The 9,617-nt window shown below is 38.8% G+C and overlaps 1 non-coding gene across 1 annotated transcript; it reads left to right on the top strand.

Moving 5' to 3' along the window:
- Positions 1-868: 868 nt before the first annotated feature.
- LOC111765442 (U6 spliceosomal RNA) lies at positions 869-975 on the top strand. The gene has a single exon (XR_002797785.1). It is a non-coding gene; the product is annotated as a U6 spliceosomal RNA (small nuclear RNA).
- The last annotated feature ends 8,642 nt before the right edge of the window (positions 976-9,617 follow it).

Genomic DNA, 9,617 nt, shown 5'->3' with positions numbered 1-9,617 from the left:
CCCCACTCTTCCGGCATCACCAAATTCTTTCATCAGTGTGGCACATTCATTGCATTTGATGACTACATTTTGGAGCACTGCTGCACAGCATGGATTACAGTTTACATTGTAGTTTACACTCTCCCCCAGTCCATTTAGTGGGTTATGGCAGGATATATGATGTCCTGCATCTGTCACTGCAATATCATTCAGGACAACTCCAAGTCCTGTTCATGCGGTTTACTCCTGCCTTCTGACCAGCATGGGCCCTCTCTCAGACATAGCATTATCATTTTATAATGGAAAACTGCTGTGCACAACCAGCTTCATATTTTCATGAATCAGGTAATGCCTAGGCTCTGACGGTCATTTTATTTTATTTTATTTTATTTTATTTTTTTATTCATTTTTTAGAAATTTTACATTAAAAAAATATGAGGTCCCATTCAACCCCACCGCCCCCACCCCACCACTCCCCCCACAGCAACACTCTCTCCCATCATCATGACAAATCCATTGCATTTGGTAAGTATATCTCTGGGCATCGCTGCATGACGGTCATTTTAAATGGCAAACCTCAAACTCCTTTCACCTTCCAACTCTCCTGCCTATGCTTCCCATTGAGTGAACTCACCCAGAAGCTGGAGGGCAAGGAAACCTGTTGTTATTGTGCCCTCACAGGGCACAGAGCAGGTGGAGAAGGGTGGAGCTTGAATCCGAAAGGTCAAGTGGAAGATATCCAGCACAACCCATAAATGGTATTGATGTCATTGGTATGATATTCTAAAACATTAAACTATTCTTGGTAAAGTTCCAAACAAACTAACACACAATCATCTTAATTTATACAGTAGTTCCATTCCTGGAAAATTCCGTGTATATTAAAACCATGCAAAAAATACTGCAGGAGCAACGTAATTGGAATCATACAGAGAAGATGCTCATAGCTCCTGTACTAGAATGATATGCAAATTTGTGAAAGCATTCCATATTTTTAAACATTAATTTCATAAACCAAAATTTACTTTGAGTTTACAGGTAAAATGGAATTATGTTTAGGCTCACATAAGTGTTTTTTTATTATTTTTATTGTGATAACATATATACAACACAAAATTTTCCATTTTAGTGACTTTCAAACAAACATTTCAGTGATATTAATTATTTACAATATTGTGCTACCATCACCACTACCCATTACCAAAACATTTTCATCACTCCAAACAAAAGCACTGCACCCATTAAGCAATAGCTCCCCATTCCCTATCCCCACCCTGGCCCCTGGTAACCTATAATCTACTTCTATCTTTATATGTTTGCTTATTCTGGGTATTTCATATGGGGAAAATCTTAAAATATTTGTCCTTTTTTTCTGGCTTATTTCACTCAACATGATGTCTTCAAGCATCTCTCATGTTATAGCATGTATCACAACTTCATTCCCTTTTATGGGTGAATAATATTCCATTATATATATATACCACATTTTGTTTATCCATTAATCTGTTGATGGACATTTGGCTGCCAGCCTTTGACTACTGTGAATAATGCTGCTATGAACATTGGTGTACAAATATTTGTTCAAGTCCCTGTTTTCAGTTCTTTGGGGTATATATCCACAATTGGAATGGCTAAGTCATATGGTAATTTTATGTTAACTTTCTAAGAAACCACCCCCACTGTTTACCATAGCACCTGCACCATTTTACATTTCCGCCAGCAATGTACCAGGGCTCCTATTTCTCCACATCCTCGGAAGCACTCATTACTTTCTGTACTTTTTATAATAGTCATTCTAGTGGGTGTGAGGTGGTATCTCATTGTGGTTTTGATTTGTATTTCCCTGATGGCTAATGATGTTGAACATCTGTTCGTGTGCTTGTTGGCCGTCTATTTATCTTATTTGGATAAATGTCTATTCAAGTTCCTTGTCCTATTTTTAATTGGGTTGTTTGTCTTTCTGTTGTTGAGTTGTAGGATTTCTTTATATATTCTGGACATTAAACTCTTACCAGATATATGATTTCCAAATATTTTCTCCCATTCTGTAGGTTGTCTTTCACTTTCTTGATAATGTCCTTTGATACACAAAAGTTTTTAATTTTTATGAAATCCAAATTTATCTTCTATTTTCTTTTTTTTTTTCATGCTTTTGCTGTCATAGCTAAGACTCCATTGCCTAATGCTAGGTCCTGAAGATTTTCCCCTATATTCTCTTCTAGGAGTTTTATAGTTTAGCTCTGATACTTGGGTCCTTAATCCTACAAATAGATTTTTCAAATACATGAATTTCTAGAGGGATATCTGAAAATTATATAAGACGTAGGAAAATTCTTCCTTGCAGGAATGTCACATGCACTGAAGGACATATGACATTCCATCCTCCTGCCCACTAATTGCCAGGAGGACCCTACCATGAATTTCTTGTCCATCACTGTAACAATCAGAATAGGCCCACATTTTTTCAAAACATAATCCTTGTGTGGTACTACCCACAGTGAGACTCACTCTCCTAAAGTAAAACATTCAACCTTGCAGAATTTGGGTATGATATTTTGTCTACTTAGTGCATGGTGCAATACTGAATGTAAGAAATGGCATCTAAATTTGTGAGTCCATATTCAATCCAATATACAGAATTCTCTGACCTATCCACCAAACATTTGTTGCCATTTCTGACCATTTATAATTGTGAATTGAATTTCCTAATTTATTATAATAAAAATTAAGGAAATAACTGACTAGATGCAAAGCTCCTGCTGTAATTGAGCCAGATAAAAATTTACAAATAACTACATTTCTTGTCACTTGATATTAAACTACAATATTTTTATATTTTTAATTTATACATTTTAATTAATACATGCTCATTATATAAAATTTAAAATGTAGATATAAAACAATAAATAAAAACACCACATTCTGTGGTAGACAGAATAATGTCATGTCCCCAAAGATGTCCATATTCTAATCCTTGGGACCTTTTACATGGCAAAAGGGACTTTGCAGATGTGATTAAGTTAAGGTTATTGAGATGGGGAGATTATCCTGCATTATCCAAGCCAGCCTAATGTAATCACAATGGTCCTTATAAAAGGGTAACAGGAGGGTCAGAAGGCAGAGAAGGAGCTGTGATGATGAAAGCAAAGAGTGTGGGATGCAGCCATGAGCCAAGGAATGCCAGCAGCCTCTAAAAACTGGAAGGAACAAGGAAAGGTTCTCCCTTGGAGCCTCCAGAAGGAACCAGTCTGGTCAACACCTTGATTTTAGCTCTGGAAGATTCATTTCAGTATTCTGACTTCCAGAACTATAAGAGAATAAATTTGGGTTATTGTAAGCCACTAAGCCTGTGGTGATTTGTTATGGCAGCAGTATGAAACTGTTTGAGTTTCCTAGCTGTTAAGATGAATACCATACAATGGGTTGACTTAAAAATGGGAACTTATTGGTTCATGGTTTCAGAGACTAGGTTTGCTTCCTTCTGGGGTTGTCATCTTCTAGCTGGCTAGCAATCTTTGGGGTTCCTTGGCTTTTTCATCACATGGCAATGCACATGATGGTGTCTTCTCCTTTCTCTTCCAGGTTCTGTTGACTTCCAGCTTCTGGCTGCTCCCCATGGCTTCTCTCTCCATTTGACTTTCACTCTGTTTATAAATGACTGCAGTAATCTGGATTAAAACCTAACCTGATTAAATCAGGCCACCCCTTAAGTGAAGTGACATCATGAAGAGATCTTATTTACAATGGATCCACACTCACCAGAATGTGGAGCAAGACCAAGAACGTGTCCAAACTGGGATACACAATTCAATCCACCACAGAAACTAATACACATTCCCACCACCCAGAGAGCCACCATTGCTAACACCTTACTTCATGTACTTCCAGATCTTTTCCTATACCATTAAATGTATATAGTGTATGTCCATATTTTTGCCAAAATGGATCATAATGTACGTATTATTTTATAACCTGCTCTTTTTAGGCAGCAAACTCTACCTGTCCATTTTATCAAATACCTAGGCTATATTCAAAATTTCCCAAATGGCACAAAAATCCCCCTAACAAACGTTTGGTCCAAACCAGAATCTGTTTCAGGAATACACATTGCATGTGATTGTTAGGTCTCTTTTCTTATGATGCTGACTGCTGAAAAGAGTATCCTACAGTTATTCTGAGGAATGTGTCACTTTCTGGGTTTTGTTTAGTTTCTACCTCTTGGTAGTGTTCAGTTTGTTCTTCTACTCCTGTAACATTTTTATGAAACATTTTTACTAGAATATTCTATAGAGACAGGTATTTGTGTTGAATCACATAAGAAGACAATAATTGGTTATTTCATTAATGATGTTAAGATTGGTTACTAGATTAAGGTGATGATGGGCTAATCCCTCCATTTTGTGGTTATATTTTTGCCCTAAAGCTAGGGCATATTTTAAATGCAAATTTACTTTTGCATTTAAAAAAATATTCAGCTCCCATCAGCCATTTTAATGCCAGGTAACAATCATTATGCTTATGATAATTTCATTAAAATTTGTGAAATGATGTGTTTTGAAATCTACCATCCCATCTACATTTATTAACTTGCATTCATCCATGAACTAGAGCTTTCCCTCATCTTTTGGGACTATTTGGTTACCTGAAATATATATTCTATTGGAAAGGCAGAATAAAATGCTTAATTCTTTCTCATTAATTGCCAGTTTCCATAGTAAGTAGTTGAGTTAATAACTGCTTCAAATGATGAAAAATAAATTTTTCAGACTTTCCCTATTTTAAGCATCATTATAAAATCATGGACTCAGACCCTGTCTCAATTAATTGCTATCATTCGTCTTGTTAATGCTCTAAATGTCATAACTGTGGTCAGTTTGATATTTGAGAACTGGACTGACTTCTTTTTTTCTTTTGCCTGACTTCTAGCTTAAAAAAAATATACCACTGCTTGTACTTTCCCTGCACCAGACATGGAATAAACCTGAATGGTTTTCAGAGAACATAACCTAGTACTAGGGGTGTTCATTATTACTGAGGTGACATTCCTTTTAGGCCACTTCAATGGACAGAACTAGAAAAACTATACATATTTGTGGCAGGCAGTCTCTACAGTAGCCCCATGAATACTTCATCCTGGTATTCATGCCCTTGTGTGATCCTTCTCCTTAAAAGTGGGCAGAAATGGTGGCTTGTTTCTAACCTAAAGTACATGGCAATGGTGAAAGAATATACATGATTATATGTATGTGATTAAGTTACATAAGACTATAACAACCATCTTGCAAAGAGACTTTCTTCTTTACTGACTTTATGGAAGCCAGTTGTGAACTGCCTATGGAGAGGACCACATGGCAAGGAGCTGAGGACAGCCTCTGGCTGATGGCCAGCAAGAAACTAAGACCCTCAGTCCAGCAGACTGCAAGGAACTGAAGGCTCCCAAGAATCATGTGAGCTTAGAAGTATCCCCTTCCCCAGTCTTGCCTCACATGAGACCACAGCCCTGGCCAACTCCTTAATTGAAGTTTTGGAAGACCCTAAAGAAGAGCACCTAGCTAAGCCATGCCCAGACTCCTGAGCCATAGAAAGTATAAGAAAATATTTGTGTCTTGTTTTAAGCCTTTAAGTTTGTGGTAATATTGCTATATAGAAATCAATAACTAATACAATATTTACTCATGGGTTTATATTGTTTTTGCTTAATTTCTTGCATTTGTTACTGAGCAAGGACTCATTGCCTGATGCACATAGAAGTCAATATTATGACACCAGGATTTTGAGAAAAGGAAGAGTTTTATTACGAGGCAGCCAAGTGAGGAAACGGGAAAAATCTCAGGTCTGCCATGTGGAGCTGGCCCACGCTCAGTGCTAATGCGCGCAAGGAGTGCCGTGCCATGCAGGGGTGTCCCCGCGTAGGGGAGCCCCACGAGCAAGAAGTGCGCCCCATAAGGAGAGCTACCCAGCGCAAAAGAAATTTCAGCCTGCCCAGGAATGGCACCGCACACACGGAGAGCTAACACACAAGATGATGCGACAAAAAGAAACAGATTCCTGTGCTGCTGACAACAACAGAAGCAGACAAAGAAGAACACGCAGCAAATAGTCACAGAGAACAGGCAACTGGGGCAGGGCAGAGGGGAGAGAAATAAATAAATAAATCTTAAAAAAAAATCTCAGGTCTGTCTCCCTGCGTTGGAAGTGCTTAGGGTTTTTATGGGATTAAACAAAGGGGAGGTAGGGATAGTGATTTGATTAGTTATGTAGAAATTCAAGTTAAGGATTTAAATTAGTTTGTATTGATTGGTTGTGTCTTTTGGCTACTATCAGTAAGGAACAAGCATGACCTTGAGAAGTCCTTGAAACTAACTGGCAAGCACAGGCCTGCGAAGTCCTTGAGCTTATGGGCAGTAAAGAAGGAGCATGGGAGCACAGTTCTAAATAATTCAGCTAATACAAAATAACAACTACAAGTGAAGGAAATAACAAGTAAAGGAGTAAACTAAATTAACAACTATTTCAAGTAAAACTGCTGTAGTCAGCAGTTACAGATTTTGTAATAGATTGTCTTTTCTCATATGGAAAATACTGATTCTTTTTTTTTTTTAATTTCTTCACCCCCCTCCCCGCCCCAGTTGTCTGCTCTTTGCGTCCATTCGCTGTGTGTTCTGTGACCGCTTCTATCCTTATCAGTGGCACCCGGAAACTGTGTTTCTTTTTGTAGCGTCATTTTGTTGTGTCAGCTCTCCGTGTGTGCGGCGCTACTCCTGGGCAGGCTTCACTTTCTTTCATACTGGGCGGCTCTCCTTACGGGGCATGCTCCTTGCTCATAGGGCTCCCCTATGCGGGGGACACCCCTGCGTGGCACCGCACTCCTTGCCGTGCATCAGCACTGTGTGTGGGCCAGCTCCACATGGGTCAAGGAGGCCCGGGGTTTGAACTGCCAACCTCCCATGTGGTAGGCGGACGCCCTATCCATTGGGCCAAGTCTGCTTCCCTAAATACTGTTTCTTAATATCATAAACTTATTTTCTTACAATAAAATAATAAAATAAATAAAATGGTTTCAAAATACCAATACTAATATTTTTATAAATAATGGATCTACTGGGCCTATCACCTGGTGGACCATATACCAAAGTACGAATAAAAAACTGAGGATAAGGGATCTCCTCTCCTTTATATTTTTCCATTCCTCAAAGAGGAGGAACATTTATTGATTCATATTTATTCTCCTATAAACATTCATTTAAGTAAACTGTGTCTATGAAAGTCCTTCATAGTAATTTTTTTGGAGGTACCAGGGATTGAACCCAGTACCTCATATATGGGAAGGAGGTGCGCAGCCACTGAGCTACTCCTGCTCCCCCCTTAATAGTAATTTGATGCTCCCCCCTTAATAGTAATTTGAGTTCTATGATTCCTTTAAATCGTTATCACAAATTGTAAAAATATTTGTTACTACAGTACTCTATGTTTTATTTTATTTTATTTTTTTATTGATTTTGTAAAAATATCACATTAAAATATATATATATATATATATGAGGTCCCATTCAACCCCCCCACCCCCACCCCACCACTCCCCCCCCACCAACACTCACTCCCATCATCATGACATATCCATTGCATTTGGTAAGTACATCTCTGGGCATCTCTGCACCTCATGGTCATTGGTCCACATCATGGCCCACACTCTCCCACATTCCATCCAGTGAGCCCTGGGAGGATTAACAATGTCAGGTGATTGCCCCTGAAGCACCATCCAGGGCAACTCCAAGTCCCAAAGGCGCCTCCACATCTCATTTCTTCCTGCCATTCCCCATACCCATCAGCCACCATGTCCACTTTTCCCACTCCATTGCCACCTTTTCTCTGTGGACCTTGGATTAGTTGTGTCCGTGGCATCTCTATGTCAGGAGGAGGCTCAGATTCCACATGGATACTGGATGCAATCCTCCTGCTTTCAGTTGTAGGCACTCTAGGCTCCATGGTGTGGTGGTTGTCCTTCTTCAACTCCATCTTAGCTGAGTGAGGTGAGTCCAATAAATCCGATTGTAGGAGCTGGAGTCTGTTGACGCTCAAGGCTTGGCTATCATATTGTCAGTCCAGATATTCAAATCCCCTAAATATATCTTAACCCCCCAGGTGCAACGGTAAGGACCAGGAAGGAATGAGGGTCCAACAGTGAGAGTACTCTATGTTTTAAAACAAAATTTTACATGTATAAGTTTCTCTAACAAATTTTGGAATAGGATTCAATTTACAGAAATTTTATTTAGGCAAAATTATCATACAAATTATCTGCTCTCCAATAACAATGTTTGTTCCTCCAAATAAGGCATATGACTGTCTGTTTTTTTTCTAACTTTCAAACTTACAGGAAAGCTACAAAAATAATACAAACTCCATAAAGAGAACTCTGACATATCACTAAAACCCCAGATAATGAGAAATACAGGTTTTAATATTTTGTTACATTCTATCTATCTAAGCCATCTATTTGTATATAATTATATTTATATATATGCATACATTTTCTGAACACTTGAATATAGGTTGTATACATCATGCTCCTTGAACACTTTATAATGTCATGTATGTATCCTAACAACAAAGATATTCACTTATCTAACTACCTTAAGTGCAGTTATCAAGATCAGGAAATTCAACATTACTATAAAGCTTACAGTCTATATTCCATTTTTTCCTATGTTCCAGTAATATCCCTTTGAGCATTTCCCCCCCCCCCCCCTTGCTAGATCCCATCACCAGATCATGTACTGTGCTTAATTGTCATTGTCTATTTAGGTGCTATATTAGTCAGCCAAAGGGGTGCTGATGCAAAGTACCAGAACTCTGTTGGCTTTTATAAATGGTATTTGGGGTGGAAGTTTACCATTTCAAGGCCCTAAAGGGTCCAACTCAAAGTTACTTCCCTCACCAAAGTCTGTTGCCATGTGTTGAAGCAAGATGGTAGGCGATGTCTGTGAGAGTTCAGCCTTCCTCTTTCCTCTGAAGGCTCTGTGGTCCCAGCTTCTTCCTAGCTCAGATGTAGACAGGCATAAGGTTCATCTTTCTCCCCAGCGCTCGTTTCTTTCCAGGCTCAGCTGCTCTGTTCTCTCCACAAAGTCAGCTGTAGACAATCACGCTCTTCTCTTTTCCCAGGGCCGTGTCTATGGAGCACTCTCTCTTCCTGTGAATCTGCTTCCGTGTTCTCCTTCTCTGTGTGTTTACTTCCGTGTGAGAGTCTGTTTTATCCCTACCAAGGGAGTGAGGACTCAACCTGGCATGCCTAATGATGGGGTCCAATAAAAGCCCTAATCTTGATTTAATAAAGTAAAGGTAAAACCTCTGAATGTAATACAATCTAATATGCCCAGAGGAACAGACCAGTTTAAAACCACAATCCAATATCTATTTTTGGAATTCATAAACAATACCAAAGTGGTACAGGTGTGCTTTCTTTGTAGTTATATATATATGCAACATAAACTTTCCTATCTCAAATATTCCTAAGCATGCTATTCAATGGAATTAATCACAGTCAAATATTGTGGAACCCTCACCACCATCCATTACTAAAACTTTCCCATCATTCCAAACAGCAATCCCATACCCACTGTGCATGAGCTCTCCATTGC

This window comes from Dasypus novemcinctus, chromosome X (assembly GCF_030445035.2).
Source record: "Dasypus novemcinctus isolate mDasNov1 chromosome X, mDasNov1.1.hap2, whole genome shotgun sequence".
Classification (NCBI taxonomy): domain Eukaryota; kingdom Metazoa; phylum Chordata; class Mammalia; order Cingulata; family Dasypodidae; genus Dasypus; species Dasypus novemcinctus.
The sequence above is the reverse complement of the archived record's forward strand: the minus strand, read 5'-3'. Positions and strand labels throughout refer to the sequence as shown.